Genomic DNA, 18,453 nt, shown 5'->3' with positions numbered 1-18,453 from the left:
CTTTAAATGTCTGCCATTGCCTATCCACTGTCAATCCTTTAAATATTATTCGCGAGTCTTTTCTAGCCAATTCCCGTCTCATACCATTGAAGTTACCTTTCCTCAAGTTCAGGACCCTAGTCTCTGAATTAACTTTGTCACTCTTCATCTTAATAAAGAATTCTACCATATTATGGTCACTCTTCCCCAAGTGGCCTCGCACAACAAGATTGCTGATTAGTCCTTTCCCATTACACATCACCCAGTCTAGGATGGCGAGCCCTCTAGTTGGTTCCTCAACATATTGGTCGAGAAAATCATCCCTTATTGACTCCAGGAAATCCTCCTCCACTGTATTGCTAACAGTTTGGTTAGCCCAATCTATATGTACATTAAAGTCACCCATGATAACTGCTGTACCTTTATTGCACGCATCCTTAATTTCTTGTTTGATGCTGTCCGCAACCTCACCACGACTGTTTGGTGGGCTGTACACAACTCCGATGGTATTCTTTGGTATTCCGCAGCTCCAACCATACAGATTCCATATCATCCAAGCTAATGTCCTTCGTACTATTGCGCCTCTGTCTGATGTGTGGGTGAGACACTGACTATGTTGCAGTTGTGAAATCTCACCTCCTGCTCACGGGTGAATGTCATTGAATGCAGTCCTTAAAACATGAATCTTGGATAAACATTCCACTGGGTGTGCGTCAAGAGGAATGTTGGAGGAAGGGGGAGATGGGGCAGTAGCTTGCAAGGACAGAAGGGCCGAGGGTTGGTTATTTGAGGAGGTGATGATGGTGGTGGTTTTGAAAGGGAGGGGGACAGTACCCGAGGAGAGGGTACAATGTCAGCTAGCATGGTGTCCAGGAAGGGAAGTTGGGTGGTCCGCAGTTTAGCGGGAATGAGGTCAGGGGAGCAGAATGTGGGCTGCATGGAGAAGATGAACTCAGAGAGAGCCTGAGGGAAGATACGCGGGAAGCTAGAGAATGAAGCAGGTTCAGGGTTAGCGCAGAGCCTGAGAGGAATTACTGCTTGGTGGGCAAGGGAAGGGGGGATACAGCAGGGGCAGCTGAACGGATGGTCTCAATCTTAGTGACAAAGAAGTCCACGAGCCCCTCGGACTTGTTATTGGAAGTGATGTTGTATCTTTCCATGTCATATTCTTCTGTTGCAAAAAAAATTATGTCCCTTCGGCTTAGAGTGAGAGGGAGCCTTTCATCAAATCATGTTTCAGAACTTTGGCCAGAGCAGTGCACGATATTCCATCCCAGAACGTGCAGAGCCTTCAACTGAACGCTGAACATCTCCTCAGTGATTGTATCCGTGACCGACTCAGTCGCACACAGTGCGGGCAGGATGTTAATTTAGAATGGGCTTTAAAGGCCAGTCACATTCCATGGTCCTCACTCTTTCAGAATGATAGAACAGGCCAGACAGGGATACCAGGGAGATCTGACTGCACCACAGGCAGATTGCCCACATCCCTCATTACCCACATAAACCTCTTGCAGATCATTGCGAACACTGGTAACTGAACTGCAGATGTTCACACTGTAAGTGAAGCAACCAAAAATCTTTTATTTAAATAGCGCCGTTAACGTAGTAAAACGTCCCATGTCACTTCACAGCAGGGTTAGAAGACAAAACAGGTGAATTTGATACCAATCCACAAATGAAGAAATTACGGCAGATGACCAAAAGCTTGGTTAAGGAGGTAGTTTTTATTTTAACGTGCGTCTTGAAGAAGGTAAGAGAGGTAGAGAGGCGTAGAGTTTTGGGGAGGCAATTACAGAATTTTGGGCCTCGGCCACCAATGGTTGAGCGATTGTAATCAAGGATGCTCACAAGGGAAGAATTTGAGGAGCGCAGACATCTTGTGGGGTTGTGAGCTTGAGAGAGACGACAGAGATAGCAACAGGCGAGGCCATGGAGGGATTTATAAACAAGGATGAACATTTTGAAATCGAGGTGTTGTTTAACTGGCAGTCAATGAAGGTCAGTGAGCACAGGGCTGATGGGTGAGTGGGACTTGGTGCGAATTAGGGTACGGGCTGCCAAGTTTTGGATGACCTCAAGTTGACATATTGTAGAATGTGGGAGGCCAGCCAGGAGTTGTCAGTCTAGAGGAACAAAGGCATGGATGAGGGTTTCAGCAGCAGAAGAGCTGAGGCAGAGACGGAGGCGGGCAATGTTACGGAGGTGGAAATAGGAGATGGAAACAGGTATTATAACTGTTGTGACTTATTTCTGCAGCCACAATTAGTAACAGCAGTGGGCCATTCAGCCCCTCGAGACTGTACCATTATTCCATTCGATCATGGCTGATCTGTATCTCAACTCCATTAACCCACCTTTATTCCATATCCCTTTGTAACTTTACTAAATCTATTAATCTCAGTCTTCAAAGCTCCAACTGGCCCAACATTCACAGATGTTTGTCAGGTGAAGGGGTGTGAATTCCAGATTTTCACAAACATTGTGTTTGATAAATCACTTTCTGATCTCACTCCTATATTGCCTGCGTGAAATTTTAAGATCATGCCCCCATGTTATGGATTATTACACCAATAGAAATGACTTCACTTTATCGAGGTGAGTGGATACTCCAACTATTTAAAAATAAGTACCTACAGATCCATTAATCATCACTCACACTGCGTCTGAAAGGTGGAATTGAACCACTCTGTCGCTAGACAGCTACAGGTTTGAAGCCTGCATCCCAGACCACTGAGACTCATCCAGACAATAAATTAACACCAGGCCAAGCTTATATAAAACACAGAAAGATGTAACACTTTCTATTCAGGGTGAGTAGATTATCAGTGTCGCTCAATTACTTCCCAGTTTTAGATTCAAATTTACATCACACCGTATCCATACATTTACAACATGGCAAAAATAACACCATTAATTTTAATCAAAGCCTGACACGATTGACTATGCAGATTAGTTTGCATATTATTAACTTTCTTCGGCCTTTCATTGATTGCTTTCGGACACAGCCCTTGGAGAGCCCAGCATCCTCCGGGATACAGAAATCCTCACTCAGACTGAGCTTCCTGCAATCTGCTGATAATTGCACCCTGAGGTTAGGACCGAAACTGTCGCATGATCCCATGCCGTCAAACAGACGATTCTATTGACCCTTTGGGCCGAATGGCGTCTTTCTGTGCTGCAACATGATGTGTCATTCTATGTCTACTCGGTTGGGTCATAGGTTACCCCTGAACCTTTGGTTGGACCATGAGGCCATGTTGTGTGCCAAGTGTAAATGCGTGTAACAGGTTGCGATGGCGACATTCATATCTCGCCTCTGCATGATGTGTGGGTGAGACACTGACTGTGGTGCCAGTTGTGATATCTCACCTACTGCTCACGGGTGAAAGTCATTGAATGCACTCCTTGAAACAGGAACCTTGGATAAACTTTCCACTGGGAGTGCATCAAGGGCAATGTTGGAGGAAAGGGAGAGATGGAGCAGTAGCTTGCAAGGACAGAAGGGCCGAGGGTTAGTTATTTGAGGAGGTGATGATGGTGGTGGTTTTGAAAGAGAAGGGGACAGTACCTGAGGAGAGGGTACAATGTCAGCTAGCATGGTGTCCAGGAAGGGAAGTTGGCTGGTCCGCAGTTTAGCGGGAAAGAGGTCAGGGGAGCAAGGGGGTGGGTTTCATGGACAAGATGAACTCAGAGAGAGCCTGCGGGGAGATACGCGGGAAGCTAGAGAATGAAGCAGGTTCAGGGTTAGCGCAGAGCCTGAGAGGAATTACAGCTTGGTGGGCAAGGGAAGGGGGGAAACAGCAGGGGCAGCTGAACGGGTGGTCTCAATCTCAGTGACAAAGAAATCCACGAGTCTCTTGTACTTGTTACTGGACGTGCTGTTGTATCTTTCCATGTCATATTCTGCCGTTGCAGAAAATATTAAGTCCCTCTGGCTTAGAGTGAGGGGGAGCCTTTCATCAAATCATGTTTCAGAACTTTGGCCAGAGCAGTGCACGATATTCCATCCCAGAACATGCAGAGACTTCAACTGAACGCTGAACGTCTTCTCAGTGATTGTATCGGTGACAGACTCAGTCGCACACAGTACGGGCAGGATGTTAATTTATAATGGGCTTTAAAGGCCAGTCACATTCCGTGGTCCTCACTCTTTCAGAATGATAGAACAGGCCAGACAGGGATACCAGGGGGATCCGACTGTACCACAGGCAGATTGCCCACATCCCCCATTACCCACATAAACCTCTTGCAGATCATTGTGAACACTGGTAACTGAACTGCAGATGTTCACACTGTAAGTGAAACAGATATTATAACCTTTGTGACTAATTTCTGCAGCCATAATTAGTAACAGCAGTGGGCCATTCAGCCCCTCGAGACTGTACCACTATTCCATTCGATCATGGCTGATATGTACCTCAACTCCATTAACCCACCTTTACTCCGTATCCCTTTGTAACTTTGCCTAAACCTATCGATCTCAGTCTTCAAAGCTCCAACTGGCCCAACATTCACAGATGTTTGTCAGGTGAAGGGGTGTGAATTCCAGATTTTCACAAACATTGTGTTTGATAAATCACTTTCTGATGTCACTCCTAAATAGCCTGCGTGAAATTTTAAGATTATGCCCCCATGTTATGGATTATTACACCAATAGAAATGACTTCACTTCTCGGCGAGTGGATACACCAACTATTTTAAAATAACTGCCTACAGATCCATTAATCAGCACTCACACTGCGCCTGAAAGGTGGAATTGAACCACTCTGTCGCTAAGACAGCTACAGGTTTTTTTAAATTTCCAAATATACTTTATTCATATAAAAATTTGCACAGTACATTCAAAAGCAGTTCAGTATATTTAGCTGCAGTCAGCAATCCCATACACCACATTTGGGTGCTGACGGCAGTTCCGTTCGATACATTGCCTTGCTTTTCAGTTCAAGTACAATTCGGTACAATACGAGATACATTGTAGTACATTCAACAAATGACATTACATGCGTCACTATACAGTACATGGAATGGATGACGGTACATTTACATTTTTCTTTTCAATGTGCATTACGAAACAGACCTTGCATTGTACATGGCACTACAAAGGTGTTTACTGATCATGGTGCTCCATGTACACAAAAAAGAAGTTACAAGTACGGCCCGAGGGGAGTTTTGTACTGATTCCTGCCCCCGGGTTTACCATGGCAGAAGGGCTTTAAACTGTGGCCCTTCCCCACCGTGCCTTTGCAGTGACTGCACCAATTTTAAGTTCGTCCCTCAGCACGTAATCCTTGATCTTGGATTGCGCCAGTCTGCAACACGCAGGCGTGGACATCTCAGTATCTGGTCAGACTATTTATTCATACACTACAGTCTTCATCTTAGTGACAAAGAAGTCCACGAGACCCTCGTACTTGTTATTGGAGGTGCTGTTGTGTCTTTCCAGGTCATATTCTGCCTTTGCAGAAAATATCTGTCCCTCAGGCTTAGAGTGAGAGGGAGCCTTTCATCAAATCATGTTTCAGAACTTTGGCCAAAGCAGTGCGCGATATTCCATCCCAGAACGTGCAGAGCCTTCAACTGAGCGCTGAACGTCTCCTCAGTGATTGTATCGGTGACCGACTCAGTCGCACACAGTGCGGGCAGGATGTTAATTTATAATGGGCTTTAAAGGCCAGTCACATTCCGTGGTCCTCACTCTTTCAGAATTTTAGAATAGGCCAGACAGGGATACCAGGGAGATCCGACTATACCACAGGCAGATTGCCCACATCCCCCATTACCCACATAAACTTCTTGCAGATCACTGCGAACACTGGTAACTGAACTCAGCCCCTTTATGTCCTCCTCACACATTACCATTCCTCCCATCATTGTATCATCAGAAAACTCAGGCTGATTAGGCCGAATGGCCTGTTTCTGTGCTGTAAAATGATGTGTCATTCTACGTCTACTAGGTTCGGTCATAGGTTATCCCTGAACCTTTCGTTGGACTATGAGGCCATATTGTGTATCAAGTGTAAATGCCTGTAACAGGTTGCGATGGAGATCTTAACATCTCGCCTCTGTCTGATGTTTGGGTGAGACACTGACTGTGTGGTAGTTGTGATAACTCACCTGCTGCTCACGGGTGAAAGTCATTGAATGCACTCCTTGAAACAGGAACCTTGGATAAACTTTCCACTGGGAGTGCATCAAGGGCAATGTTGGAGGAAAGGGAGAGATGGAGCAGTAGCTTGCAAGGACAGAAGGGCCGAGGGTTGGTTATTTGAGGAGGTGATGATGGTGGTGGTTTTGAAAGAGAAGGGGACAGTACCTGAGGAGAGGGTACAATGTCAGCTAGCATGGTGTCCAGGAAGGGAAGTTGGCTGGTCCGCAGTTTAGCGGGAAAGAGGTCAGGGGAGCAAGGGGGTGGGTTTCATGGACAAGATGAACTCAGAGAGAGCCTGAGGGGAGATACGCGGGAAGCTAGAGAATGAAGCAGGTTCAGGGTTAGCGCAGAGCCTGAGAGGAATTACAGCTTGGTGGGCAAGGGAAGGGGGGATATAGCAGGGGCAGCTGAACGGGTGGTCTCAATCTTAGTGACAAAGAAATCCACGAGTCTCTTGTACTTGTTATTGGAGGTGCTGTTGTATCTTTCCATGTCATATTCTGCCGTTGCAGAAAATATTAAGTCCCTCTGGCTTAGAGTGAGGGGGAGCCTTTCATCAAATCATGTTTCAGAACTTTGGCCAGAGCAGTGCACGATATTCCATCCCAGAACATGCAGAGCCTTCAACTGAACGCTGAACGTCTCCTCAGTGATTGTATCGGTGACAGACTCAGTCGCACACAGTACGGGCAGGATGTTAATTTATAATGGGCTTTAAAGGCCAGTCACATTCCGTGGTCCTCACTCTTTCAGAATGATAGAACAGGCCAGACAGGGATACCAGGGGGATCCGACTGTACCACAGGCAGATTGCCCACATCCCCCATTACCCACATAAACCTCTTGCAGATCATTGTGAACACTGGTAACTGAACTGCAGGTTTTCACACTGTAAGTGAAACAGATATTATAACCTTTGTGACTAATTTCTGCAGCCATAATTAGTAACAACAGTGGGCCATTCAGCCCCTCGAGACTGTACCACCATTCCATTCGATCATGGCTGATATGTACCTCAACTCCATTAACCCACCTTTACTCCGTATCCCTTTGTAACTTTGCCTAAATCTATCGATCTCAGTCTTCAAAGCTCCAACTGGCTCAACATTCACAGATGTTTGTCAGGTGAAGGGGTGTGAATTCCAGATTTTCACAAACATTGTGTTTGATAAATCACTTTCTGATGTCACTCCTAAATAGCCTGTGTGAAATTTTAAGATTATGCCCCCATGTTATGGATTATTACACCAATAGAAATGACTTCACTTCTCGGCGAGTGGATACACCAACTATTTAAAAATAACTGCCTACAGATCCATTAATCAGCACTCACACTGCGCCTGAAAGGTGGAATTGAACCACTCTGTCGCTAAGACAGCTGCAGGTTTTTTTTAATTTCCAAATATACTTTATTCATATAAAAATTTGCACAGTACATTCAAAAGCAGTTCAGTACATTTAGCTGCAGTCAGCAATCCCATACACCACATTTGGGTGCTGACGGCAGTTCCGTTCGATACATTGCCTTGCTTTTCAGTTCAAGTACAATTCGGTACAATACGGGATACATTGTAGTACATTCAACAAATGACATTACATGTGTCACTATACAGTACATGGAATGGATGACGGTACATTTACATTTTTCTTTTCAATGTGCATTACGAAACAGACCTTGCATTGTACATGGCACTACATAGGTATTTACAGATCATGGTGCTCCATGTACACAAAAAAGAAGTTACAAGTACGGCCCGAGGGGAGTTTTGTACTGATTCCTGCCCCCGGGTTTACCATGGCAGAAGGGCTTTAAACTGTGGCCCTTCCCCACCGTGCCTTTGCAGCGACTGCACCAATTTTAAGTTCGTCCCTCAGCACGTAATTCTTGATCTTGGATTGCGCCAGTCTGCAACACGCAGGCGTGGACATCTCAGTATCTGGTCAGACTATTTATTCATACACTACAGTCTCCATCTTAGTGACAAAGAATGCCACGAGACCCTCGTACTTGTTATTGGAGGTGCTGTTGTGTCTTTCCAGGTCATATTCTGCCTTTGCAGAAAATATCTGTCCCTCAGGCTTAGAGTGAGAGGGAGCCTTTCATCAATCATGTTTCAGAACTTTGGCCAAAGCAGTGCGCGATATTCCATCCCAGAACGTGCAGAGCCTTCAACTGAGCGCTGAACGTCTCCTCAGTGATTGTATCGGTGACCGACTCAGTCGCACACAGTGCGGGCAGGATGTTAATTTATAATGGGCTTTAAAGGCCAGTCACATTCCGTGATCCTCACTCTTTCAGAATTTTAGAATAGGCCAGACAGGGATACCAGGGAGATCCGACTATACCACAGGCAGATTGCCCACATCCCCCATTACCCACATAAACTTCTTGCAGATCACTGCGAACACTGGTAACTGAACTCAGCCCCTTTATGTCCTCCTCACACATTACCATTCCTCCCATCATTGTATCATCAGCAAACTCAGGCTGATTAGGCCGAATGGCCTGTTTCTGTGCTGTAAAATGATGTGTCATTCTACGTCTACTAGGTTCGGTCATAGGTTATCCCTGAACCTTTCGTTGGACTATGAGGCCATAATGTGTATCAAGTGTAAATGCCTGTAACAGGTTGCGATGGAGATCTTAACATCTCGCCTCTGTCTGATGTTTGGGTGAGACACTGACTGTGTGGTAGTTGTGATAACTCCCCTGCTGCTCACGGGTGAAAGTCATTGAATGCAGTCCTTGAAACATGAAACTTCGATAAACTTTCCATTGGGAGTGCATCAAGAGGAATGTTGGAGGAAGGGTGGAGATGGGGCAGTAGCTTGCAAGGACAGAAGGGCCAAGAGTTGGTTAGTTGAGGAGGTGATGATGGTGGTGGTTTTGAAAGGGAGAGTGACAGTACCTGAGGAGAGGGTACAATGTCAGCTAGCATGGTGTCCAGGAAGGGAAGTTGGGTGGTCCGCAGTTTAGCGGGAATGAGGTCAGGGGAGCAGGGGGTGGGTTCCATGGAGAAGATGAACTCAGAGAGAGCCTGAGGGGAGATACGCGGGAAGCTAGAGAATGAAGCAGGTTCAGGGTTAGCGCAGAGCCTGAGAGGAATTACTGCTTGGTGGGCAAGGGAAGGGGGGATACAGCAGGGGCAGCTGAACGGGTGGTCTCAATCTCAGTGACAAAGAAGTTCACGAGTCTCTCGTACTTGTTATTGGAGGTGCTGTTGTATCTTTCCAGGTCATATTCTGCCGTTGCAGAAAAAATTAAGTCCCTCCGGCTTAGAGTGAGAGGGAGCCTTTCATTAAATCATGTTTCAGAACTTTGGCCAGAGCAGTGCGCGATATTCCATCCCAGAACGTGCAGAGCCTTCAACTGAACGCTGAACGTCTCCTCAGTGATTGTATCGGTGACAGACTCAGTCGCACACAGTACGGGCAGGATGTTAATTTATAATGGGCTTTAAAGGCCAGTCACATTCCGTGGTCCTCATTCTTTCAGAATGATAGAACAGGCCAGACAGGGATACCAGGGGGATCCGACTGTACCACAGGCAGATTGCCCACATCCCCCATTACCCACATAAACCTCTTGCAGATCATTGCAAACACTGGTAACTGAACTGCAGATGTTCGCACTGTAAGTGAAACAGATATTATAACCTTTGTGACTAATTTCTGCAGCCAAAATTAGTAACAGCAGTGGGCCATTCAGCCCCTCGAGACTGTACCACCATTCCATTCGATCATGGCTGATCTGTATCTCAACTCCATTAACCTACCTTTACTCCGTATCCCTTTGTCACTTTGCCTAAATCTATCGATTTCAGTCTTCAAAGCTCCAACTGGCCCAACATTCAGATGTTTGTCAGGTGAAGGGGTGTGAATTCCAGATTTTCACAAACATTGTGTTTGATAAATCACTTCCTGATGTCACTCCTAAATAGCCTGTGTGAAATTTTAAGATTATGCCCCCATGTTATGAATTATTACACCAATAGAAATTACTTCACTTCTCGGCGAGTGGATACACCAACTATTTAAAAATAACTGCCTGCAGATCCATTAATCAGCACTCACACTGCGCCTGAAAGGTGGAATTGAACTACTCTGTCGCTAAGACAGCTACAGGTTTTTTTTAATTTCAAAATATACTTTATTCATGTAAAAATTTGCACAGTACATTCAAAAGCAGTTCAGTACATTTAGTTGCAGTCAGCAATCCCATACATCACATTTGGGTGCTGACAGCAGTTCCGTTCGATACATTGCCTTGCTTTTCAGTTCAAGTACAATTCGGTACAATACGGGATACATTGTAGTACATTCAACAAATGACATTACATGTGTCACTATACAGTACATGGAATGGATGACGGTACATTTACATTTTTCTTTTCAATGTGCATTACGAAACAGACCTTGCATTGTACATGGCACTGCATAGGTATTTACAGATCATGGTGCTCCATGTACACAAAAAAGAAGTTACAAGTACGGCCCGAGGGGAGTTTTGTACTGATTCCTGCCCCCGGGTTTACCATGGCAGAAGGGCTTTAAACTGTGGCCCTTCCCCACCGTGCCTTTGCAGCGACTGCACCAATTTTAAGTTCGTCCCTCAACACGTAATCCTTGATCTTGGATTGCGCCAGTCTGCAACACGCAGGCGTGGACATCTCAGTATCTGGTCAGACTATTTATTCATACACTACAGTCTCCATCTTAGTGACAAAGAAGTCCACGAGACCCTCGTACTTGTTATTGGAGGTGCTGTTGTGTCTTTCCAGGTCATATTCTGCCTTTGCAGAAAATATCTGTCCCTCAGGCTTAGAGTGAGAGGGAGCCTTTCATCAATCATGTTTCAGAACTTTGGCCAAAGCAGTGCGCGATATTCCATCCCAGAACGTGCAGAGCCTTCAACTGAGCGCTGAACGTCTCCTCAGTGATTGTATCCGTGACCGACTCAGTCGCACACAGTGCGGGCAGGATGTTAATTTATAATGGGCTTTAAAGGCCAGTCACATTCCGTGATCCTCACTCTTTCAGAATTTTAGAATAGGCCAGACAGGGATACCAGGGAGATCCGACTGTACCACAGGCAGATTGCCCACATCCCCCATTACCCACATAAACCTCTTGCAGATCACTGCGAACACTGGTAACTGAACTCAGCCCCTTTATGTCCTCCTCACACATTACCATTCATCCCATCATTGTATCATCAGCAAACTCAGGCTGATTGGGCCGAAAGGCCTCTTTCTGTGCTGTAAAATGATGTGTCATTCTACGTCTACTAGGTTCGGTCATAGGTTATCCCTGAACCTTTCGTTGGACTATGAGGCCATATTGTGTATCAAGTGTAACAGGTTGCGAGGGAGATCTTAACATCTCGCCTCTGTCTGATGTGTGGGTGAGACACTGACTGTGTGGTAGTTGTGATAACTCACCTGCTGCTCACGGGTGAAAGTCATTGAATGCAGTCCTTGAAACATGAAACTTCGATAAACTTTCCATTGGGAGTGCATCAAGAGGAATGTTGGAGGAAGGGTGGAGATGGGGCAGTAGCTTGCAAGGACAGAAGGGCCGAGGGTTGGTTATTTGAGGAGGTGATGATGGTGGTGGTTTTGAAAGGGAGGGGGACAGTACCTGAGGAGAGGGTACAATGTCAGCTAGCATGGTGTCCAGGAAGGGAAGTTGGGTGGTCCACAGTTCAGACAAAATGAGGTCAGGGGAGCAGGGGGTGGGTTCCATGAAGAAGATGAACTCAGACAGAGCCTGAGGGGAGATACACGGGAAGCCAGAGAATGAAGCAGGTTCAGGGTTAGCGTAGAGCCTGAGAGGAATTACTGCTTGGTGGGCAAGGGAAGGGGGGATACAGCAGGGGCAGCTGAACGGGTGGTCTCAATCTTAGTGACAAAGAAATCCACGAGCCCCTCGTACTTGTTATTGGACGTGCTGTTGTTTCTTTCCATGTCATATTCTGCCATTGCAGAAAAAATGAAGTCACTGAAGCTTAGAGTGAGAGGGAGCCTTTCATCAAATCATGTTTCAGAACTTTGGCCAGAGCAGTGCGCGATATTCCATCCCAGAACGTGCAGAGCCTTCAACTGAACGCTGAACGTCTCCTTAGTGATTGTATCGGTGACAGACTCAGTCGCACACAGTGTGGGCAGGATGTTAATTTATAATGGGCTTTAAAGGCCAGTCACATTCCGTGGTCCTCACTCTTTCAGAATGATAGAACAGGCCAGACAGGGATACCAGGGGGATCCGACAACACCACAGGCCGATTGCCCACATCCCCCATTACCCACATGAACCTCTTGCAGATCATTGCGAACACTGGTAACTGAACTGCAGATGTTCGCACTGTCAGTGAAACAGATATTATAACCTTTGTGACTTATTTCTGCAGCCACAATTAGTAACAGCAGTGGGCCATTCAGCCCCTCGAGTCTGTACCGCGATTCCATTCGATCATGGCTGATCTGTACCTCAATTCCATTAACCCACCTTTGGTCCATGTGCCTTTGTAACTTTACCAAAATCTATCGATCTCAGTCTTTAAAGCTCCAATTGGGCCAACATTCACAGCCTTTGGCAGGTGGAAGGGTGTGAATTCCAGATTTCCACAATCCCTTGCGTTTGATAAATCACTTCCTGATGTCATTCCTAAATAGCGTGGGACAAATTTTAAGCTTGTGCCCCAACTTTACTTCACTTTATCGAGGTGAGTGGATACTCGAACTATTTTAAAATAACTACCTGCAGAACCATTAATCATCACACACACTCCGCCTGAAAGGTGGAATTGAATCACTCTGTCGCTAGACAACTCCAAGTTTGAAGCCTGCATCCCAGACCACTGAGACTCATCCAGACAATAAACTATCACCGGGACAGGCTTATATAAAACACAGCAAGATGTAACACATTAGATTCAGGGTGAGTAGATTATCAGTGTCGCTCAACTACTTCCCAGTTTTAGATTCAGATTTACATCACACCGTATCCAGACATTGAGAACATAGCAAAAATAAAACCATCTATTTTTTATCAAAGCCTGACAGGAGTGACTATGCAGATTAGTTTGCATATTATTAACGTTCGTCGGCCTTTCATTGATTGATTGAGGACGCAGCCCTTGGAGAGCCCAGCATCCTCCGGGATACAGAAATCCTCATCAGACTGAACTTCCTGCAATCTGCTGATAATTGCACCCTGAGGTTAGGACCGAAACTGTCGCATGATCCCATACCGCCAGGCCGACGATTCTACAGGCCGATTGGGCCGAATGGACTGTTTCTGTGCTTAAAATGATGTGTCATTCTATGTCTACTCGGTTGGGTCATAGGTTTCCCCCGAACCTTTGGTTGGACCATGAGGCCATGTTCTGTGCCAAGTGTAAATGCCTGTAACAGATTGCGATGGCGACATTCATAGAAACTGTCATGTTTGTAACCTTCACATAACTGTAACCTTTATGTAACAACACTGTACACTGTATACACCTGAGAAATACACACCTTGACCACAGGGGGTGAACTTGTAGGAGACACTCCTCACCTGGTCATCCAGGTATATAAAGGGAGGTCCCACGCAGGGTCAGCACTTCTTGGTCCTGGGAATAAAGGTTCAGGTCATGTAGTGACCTTTTCTGCAATACTTGCCTCGTGTGATTCTATAGTAAGGTGTGAGGACACTATATTTCGCGACGAGAAACGGGAATCAACGACTCATGAAGATGGCCACCGGTAGCACAGAGGAACTGTACTGTGTTGGTGAGGACTGGGACGATTTTGTTGAGAGGCTCCAGCAGAGCTTTGTCACGAAGGACTGGCTGGGAGAGGAAGCGACTGACAAGCGGAGGGCGCATCTACTGGCCAGCTGTGGATCCAAGATGTATGCGCTGATGAAAGACCTGCTCGCACCCGAGAAGCCGCCGGGCAAGTCCTTTGAAGAGCTCAGCACACTGATCGGTGAGCACCTCAAACCAGCGAGCAGTATACACATGGCCCGGCACCGGTTCTATACACAATGGCGTCGGGATGGACAAAGCATATCGGACTTCGTTGCAGACCTTTGGCGTTTGGCCAGACTCTGTAAGTTCACAGAAGCCTGCAGCGGGGGAATGTTAAGGGATTTCTTCATTTAAGTCATTGGTTATGCCGGGATAGCAAGCTTATCGAGACCAAGGACTTGACTTTGGATAGGACAGCGTTGATAACTCAGACCTTCATGGCAGGGGAAGAGGAGACCAAGATAATTTACATGCACAGCCCTGGTTCCAACGTGGCGATGGAACAGGGAGTTAACATTGTAAACCTGACTCAGAACCCCACAGGCAGGCAAGGGCAATTCGACACCGCCCAGGTAGGAACAGACTCTAGGGTGGGCCAGCAACAGAGATAATGGCAGGGGGATCGGCAATTCACGCCATCAAAAGGGACAATGTCTCCCAGGATGGGACCATTGATACTCCCCAACAGAGTGCTCAGGAGTAATCAAAGAAACGATCAGAGAGGAATACCTGGTAACAGTTCCTTTGTTCAAAACAATCTCAGCTCATGCTGCAGGTGCGGTGGCAGACATGCTGCGAAAACTTGTAGGTTTCAACAATTTATCTGTAGAAACTGTAACTTCAGTGGACATTTGGCCAGAATGTGCAGAAAGCCAGTAGCAAGGCTAGTTTATGAGGCAGAGGAACCAGACGAGGGATCTGCAAGGCAGGTTGATGCTTGGGGCAAAGCTATGGACGCTGAAGTCCAGCGGGTTCATGTGGTAGACATCCACAACACGTAACCAAAACATCACCTATGATAATGAAAATCCGATTAAATGACATCCCGGTATGCATGGAGCTGGACACAGGAGCCAGCCAGTCACTTATGAGTGCCCAACAATTTGAAAAACTATGGCCACTCAAAGCTAACAGGCCCAAACTGAAACGCATTGACACGCAGTTACGGACGTACACCAGAGAGATCATCCAAGTGCGAGGCAGTACAAACTTGGTGATCACACACAATGGATCGGAGAACCGGCTGCCACTCTGGATTGTCCCGGGGAATGGTCCTGCGCTCTTGGGGAGGAGCTGGTTGCCCGATATGAACTGGAAATGGGGGGATGTGCATGCCATTTCATCTGTGGAGCGAAGTTCATGCTCACAGGTCCTACAGAAATTCGAGTCACTTTTTCAACCAGGTGTCGGGACTTTTAAGGACACCAAAGTAGTGATACGCATCATCCCGAACGCCAGACCAGTGCACCACAAAGCCAGAGACATGCCGTATGTGATGCGTGAGAGAATTGGACAGGCTGCTAAGAGAGGGCATAATGTCGCCTGTTGAATTCAGTGATTGGGCAAGCCCCATCGTTCCTGTCCTTAAAGCGGATGGCTCGGTCAGGATTTGTGGTGACGACAAGGCCACCATCAACCGAGTGTCACTACAGGACCAATACCCGCTTCCAGGAGCGGACGATCTTTTTGTCACACTGGCAGGTGGCAAGCTGTTCACTAAGTTGGATCTCACTTCAGCCGACATGACTCAGGAACTGGCTGAAGAATCCAAGCTTCTGACCACCATCACTATGCACAAGGGGCTATTTGTTACAACAGGTGTCCATTTGGCATTCATTCAGCGGCCGCTATCTTCCAGAGGAACATAGAAAGCTTGCTCAAATCCATTCCTGGAACAATTGTACTCCAAGATGACACCCTAATCACAGGTCGAGACATCGAGGAACACCTCCACAACCTGGAGGAGGTGCTTCGCCAACTGGACCGGGTAGGCTTGCGACTAAAGAAGTCCAAGTGTGTGTTTTTGGCCCAAGCGGTCTAGTTTTTGGGCAGGAGCGTTGCCGCAGACGGGATCCGGCCGACCGAATCCAAAACGGAGGCGATCCGTCGTGCGCCCAGGCCTGGCAACACATCGGAGTTGCGGTCATTCCTGGGACTCTTGAACTACTTCGGGAACTTTCTGCCGAACTTAAGCACATTGTTGGAGCTGCTACACGTGCTCCTGCGTAAGGGTTATGAATGGTTTTGGGGGGACGGTCAAGAACGGGCTTTCAATCGGGCGCGGAACCTGCTTTGTTCTAACAAGCTGTTGACCTTGTACAACCCCTGTAAGAAACTGGTTTTATGTGTGATGCATCATCCTATGGGGTTGGGTGCGTGTTGCAGCAGAGTAATGATGAGGGCCAACTCCAACCTGTTGCTCTCCCAGGCAGAACGGGGATACGGGATGGTTGAAAAGGAAGCACTCACATGTGTCTATGGGGTGAAAAAGATGCACCAGTACCTTTTCGGCAGAAGGTTCGAGTTAGAAACGGACCACAAGCCGTTAACATCCCTGTTTTCGACAACAAGGCTGTCAATGCCAATGCGTCAGCTCGCATACAGCGGTGGGCTCTCACGCTGGCTGCGTATGACTACACCATACGGCACCGGCCAGGCACCGAAAATTGCGCTGACGCGCTCAGCAGGCTCCCACTGGTGACCACTGAGGGGGAGTCAGAGCAAAGCGCGCCGATGGTCATGGCTGTTGATGCTTTCGACACCACAGGTTCCCCCATCACAGCCCGTCAGATCAAAATCTGGACCAACAGAGATCCCCTCCTATCCCTGATAAAGAAATGTGTCCTGACTGGGGATTGGGCGCCCGCACACGGAGCGTGCCCCGATGAGGTCAGACCGTTTCAGAGACGGATAGACGAGCTCTCCATCCAAGCCGACTGCCTGCTATGGGGCAGCCGGGTAGTTATGCCCCAGAAAGGAAGGGAAGTATTCATCAGGGAACTCCACAGCGAGCACCCAGGCATCGTGCTAATGAAGGCCATTGCCCGGTCACATGTATGGTGGCCGGGAATTGACTCAGACCTGGAACACTGGGTTTGCAGGGGCACGACGTGTGCTCAGCTGGGAAATGCCCCCAGGGAGGCCCCACTCAGCCCGTGGCCCTGGCCCACCAGGCCATGGTCACGTATTCACGTAGACGACGCGGGCCGTTCATGGGAAAAATGTTCCTGATTGTTGTCGATGCATGCTCGAAATGGATCGAGTGCATCATATTGAATTCGTGCACGACATCCACCACTGTGGAGAGTCTGCATACGGTCTTTGCAACTCACGGATTGCCGAACATCCTGGTTAGCGACAATGGCCCGTGTTTCACAAGCTATGAATTCCAGGAGTTTATGTTGGGTAATGGTATCAAACACGTCAGGACAGCACCGTTCAAGCCGGCTTCCAATAGCCAGGCGGAACATGCGGTTCAAATCATAAAACAGGGCATGCTCCGGATTCAAGGACCCTCCCTTCAGTACCACCTATCGCGCCTCCTGCTGGCCTATAGGTCCCGTCCGCATTCGCTCACGGGATTGCCGCCCGCGGAACTATTCATGAAATGCACACTTAAAACCCGGCTGTCCCTCATTCATCCTGTCCTGTCAGATATTGTTGAGGGCAAGCGCCAGTCCCAAATCGAGTGCCATGATTGCAACTCAGTGGGGAGATACATAGAAATCATGCTGTATTCGTTCTCAATCATGCTTTGGGACCCAAGTGGCTTGAGGGTACTGTAATTGACAAAGAGGGGAATAGAGTCATAGTGGTTAGACTTAACAATGGGCAGATATGCCGCAAACATCTGGACCAAGTAAAGAAAAGGTTCAGCATGGACACTGAGGAACCTGAGGAAGATCATGAGGTGTTACCCACACCACTGCCAGTGAACAAGCAACAAGGACATTCACCAGCATGCACAGTCCCTGCGGCCAGCCCGGACAGGCCGGAATTACCTCAGGAAAAAGAGACACATGCCAAGGCTTAACCACCAGAGCCCCAACTGCGGCGCTCTACAAGAGAATGTTGACCGCCTGAAAGACTCAATCTTTGACCCAAAGACGTTGGGGAGAGGTGATGTCATGTTTGTAGCCTTCACATAACTGTAACCTTTATGTAACAACACTGTACACTGTATGCACCTGAGAAATGCACACTTGACCATAGGGGGTGAACTTGTGGGAGGCACTCCTCACCTGGTCATCCAGGTATAAAAGGGAGGTCCCACGCAGGGTCAGTACTTCTGGGAATAAAGGATCAGGCCACGTAGTGACCTTGTCTGCAGTACATGCCAAATGTGATTCTATAGTAAGGTGTAAGGACACTACAGAAACATAGAAAATAGGTGCAGGATTAGGCCATTCGGCCCTTCGAACCTGCACCACCATTCAATAAGATCATGGCTGATCATTCACCTCAGTACCACTTTCCTGCTTTCTCTCCATACCCCTTGATCCCTTTAGCCGTAAGAGTCATATCTAAT

The 18,453-nt window shown here is 47.3% G+C and overlaps 2 non-coding genes across 2 annotated transcripts; both read right to left on the bottom strand.

The window, feature by feature from the left end:
• Positions 1-2,642: 2,642 nt before the first annotated feature.
• trnastop-uca (transfer RNA opal suppressor (anticodon UCA)) lies at positions 2,643-2,729 on the bottom strand. Its single transcript has one exon. It is a non-coding gene; the product is annotated as a tRNA-Sec (tRNA).
• Positions 2,730-12,919: 10,190 nt separating this feature from the next.
• On the bottom strand, positions 12,920-13,006 carry trnastop-uca (transfer RNA opal suppressor (anticodon UCA)). Its single transcript has one exon. It is a non-coding gene; the product is annotated as a tRNA-Sec (tRNA).
• Positions 13,007-18,453: the final 5,447 nt, after the last annotated feature.

This window comes from Pristiophorus japonicus, chromosome 19 (genome assembly GCF_044704955.1).
Source record: "Pristiophorus japonicus isolate sPriJap1 chromosome 19, sPriJap1.hap1, whole genome shotgun sequence".
NCBI classification, from domain to species: domain Eukaryota; kingdom Metazoa; phylum Chordata; class Chondrichthyes; family Pristiophoridae; genus Pristiophorus; species Pristiophorus japonicus.
The sequence above is the reverse complement of the archived record's forward strand: the minus strand, read 5'-3'. Positions and strand labels throughout refer to the sequence as shown.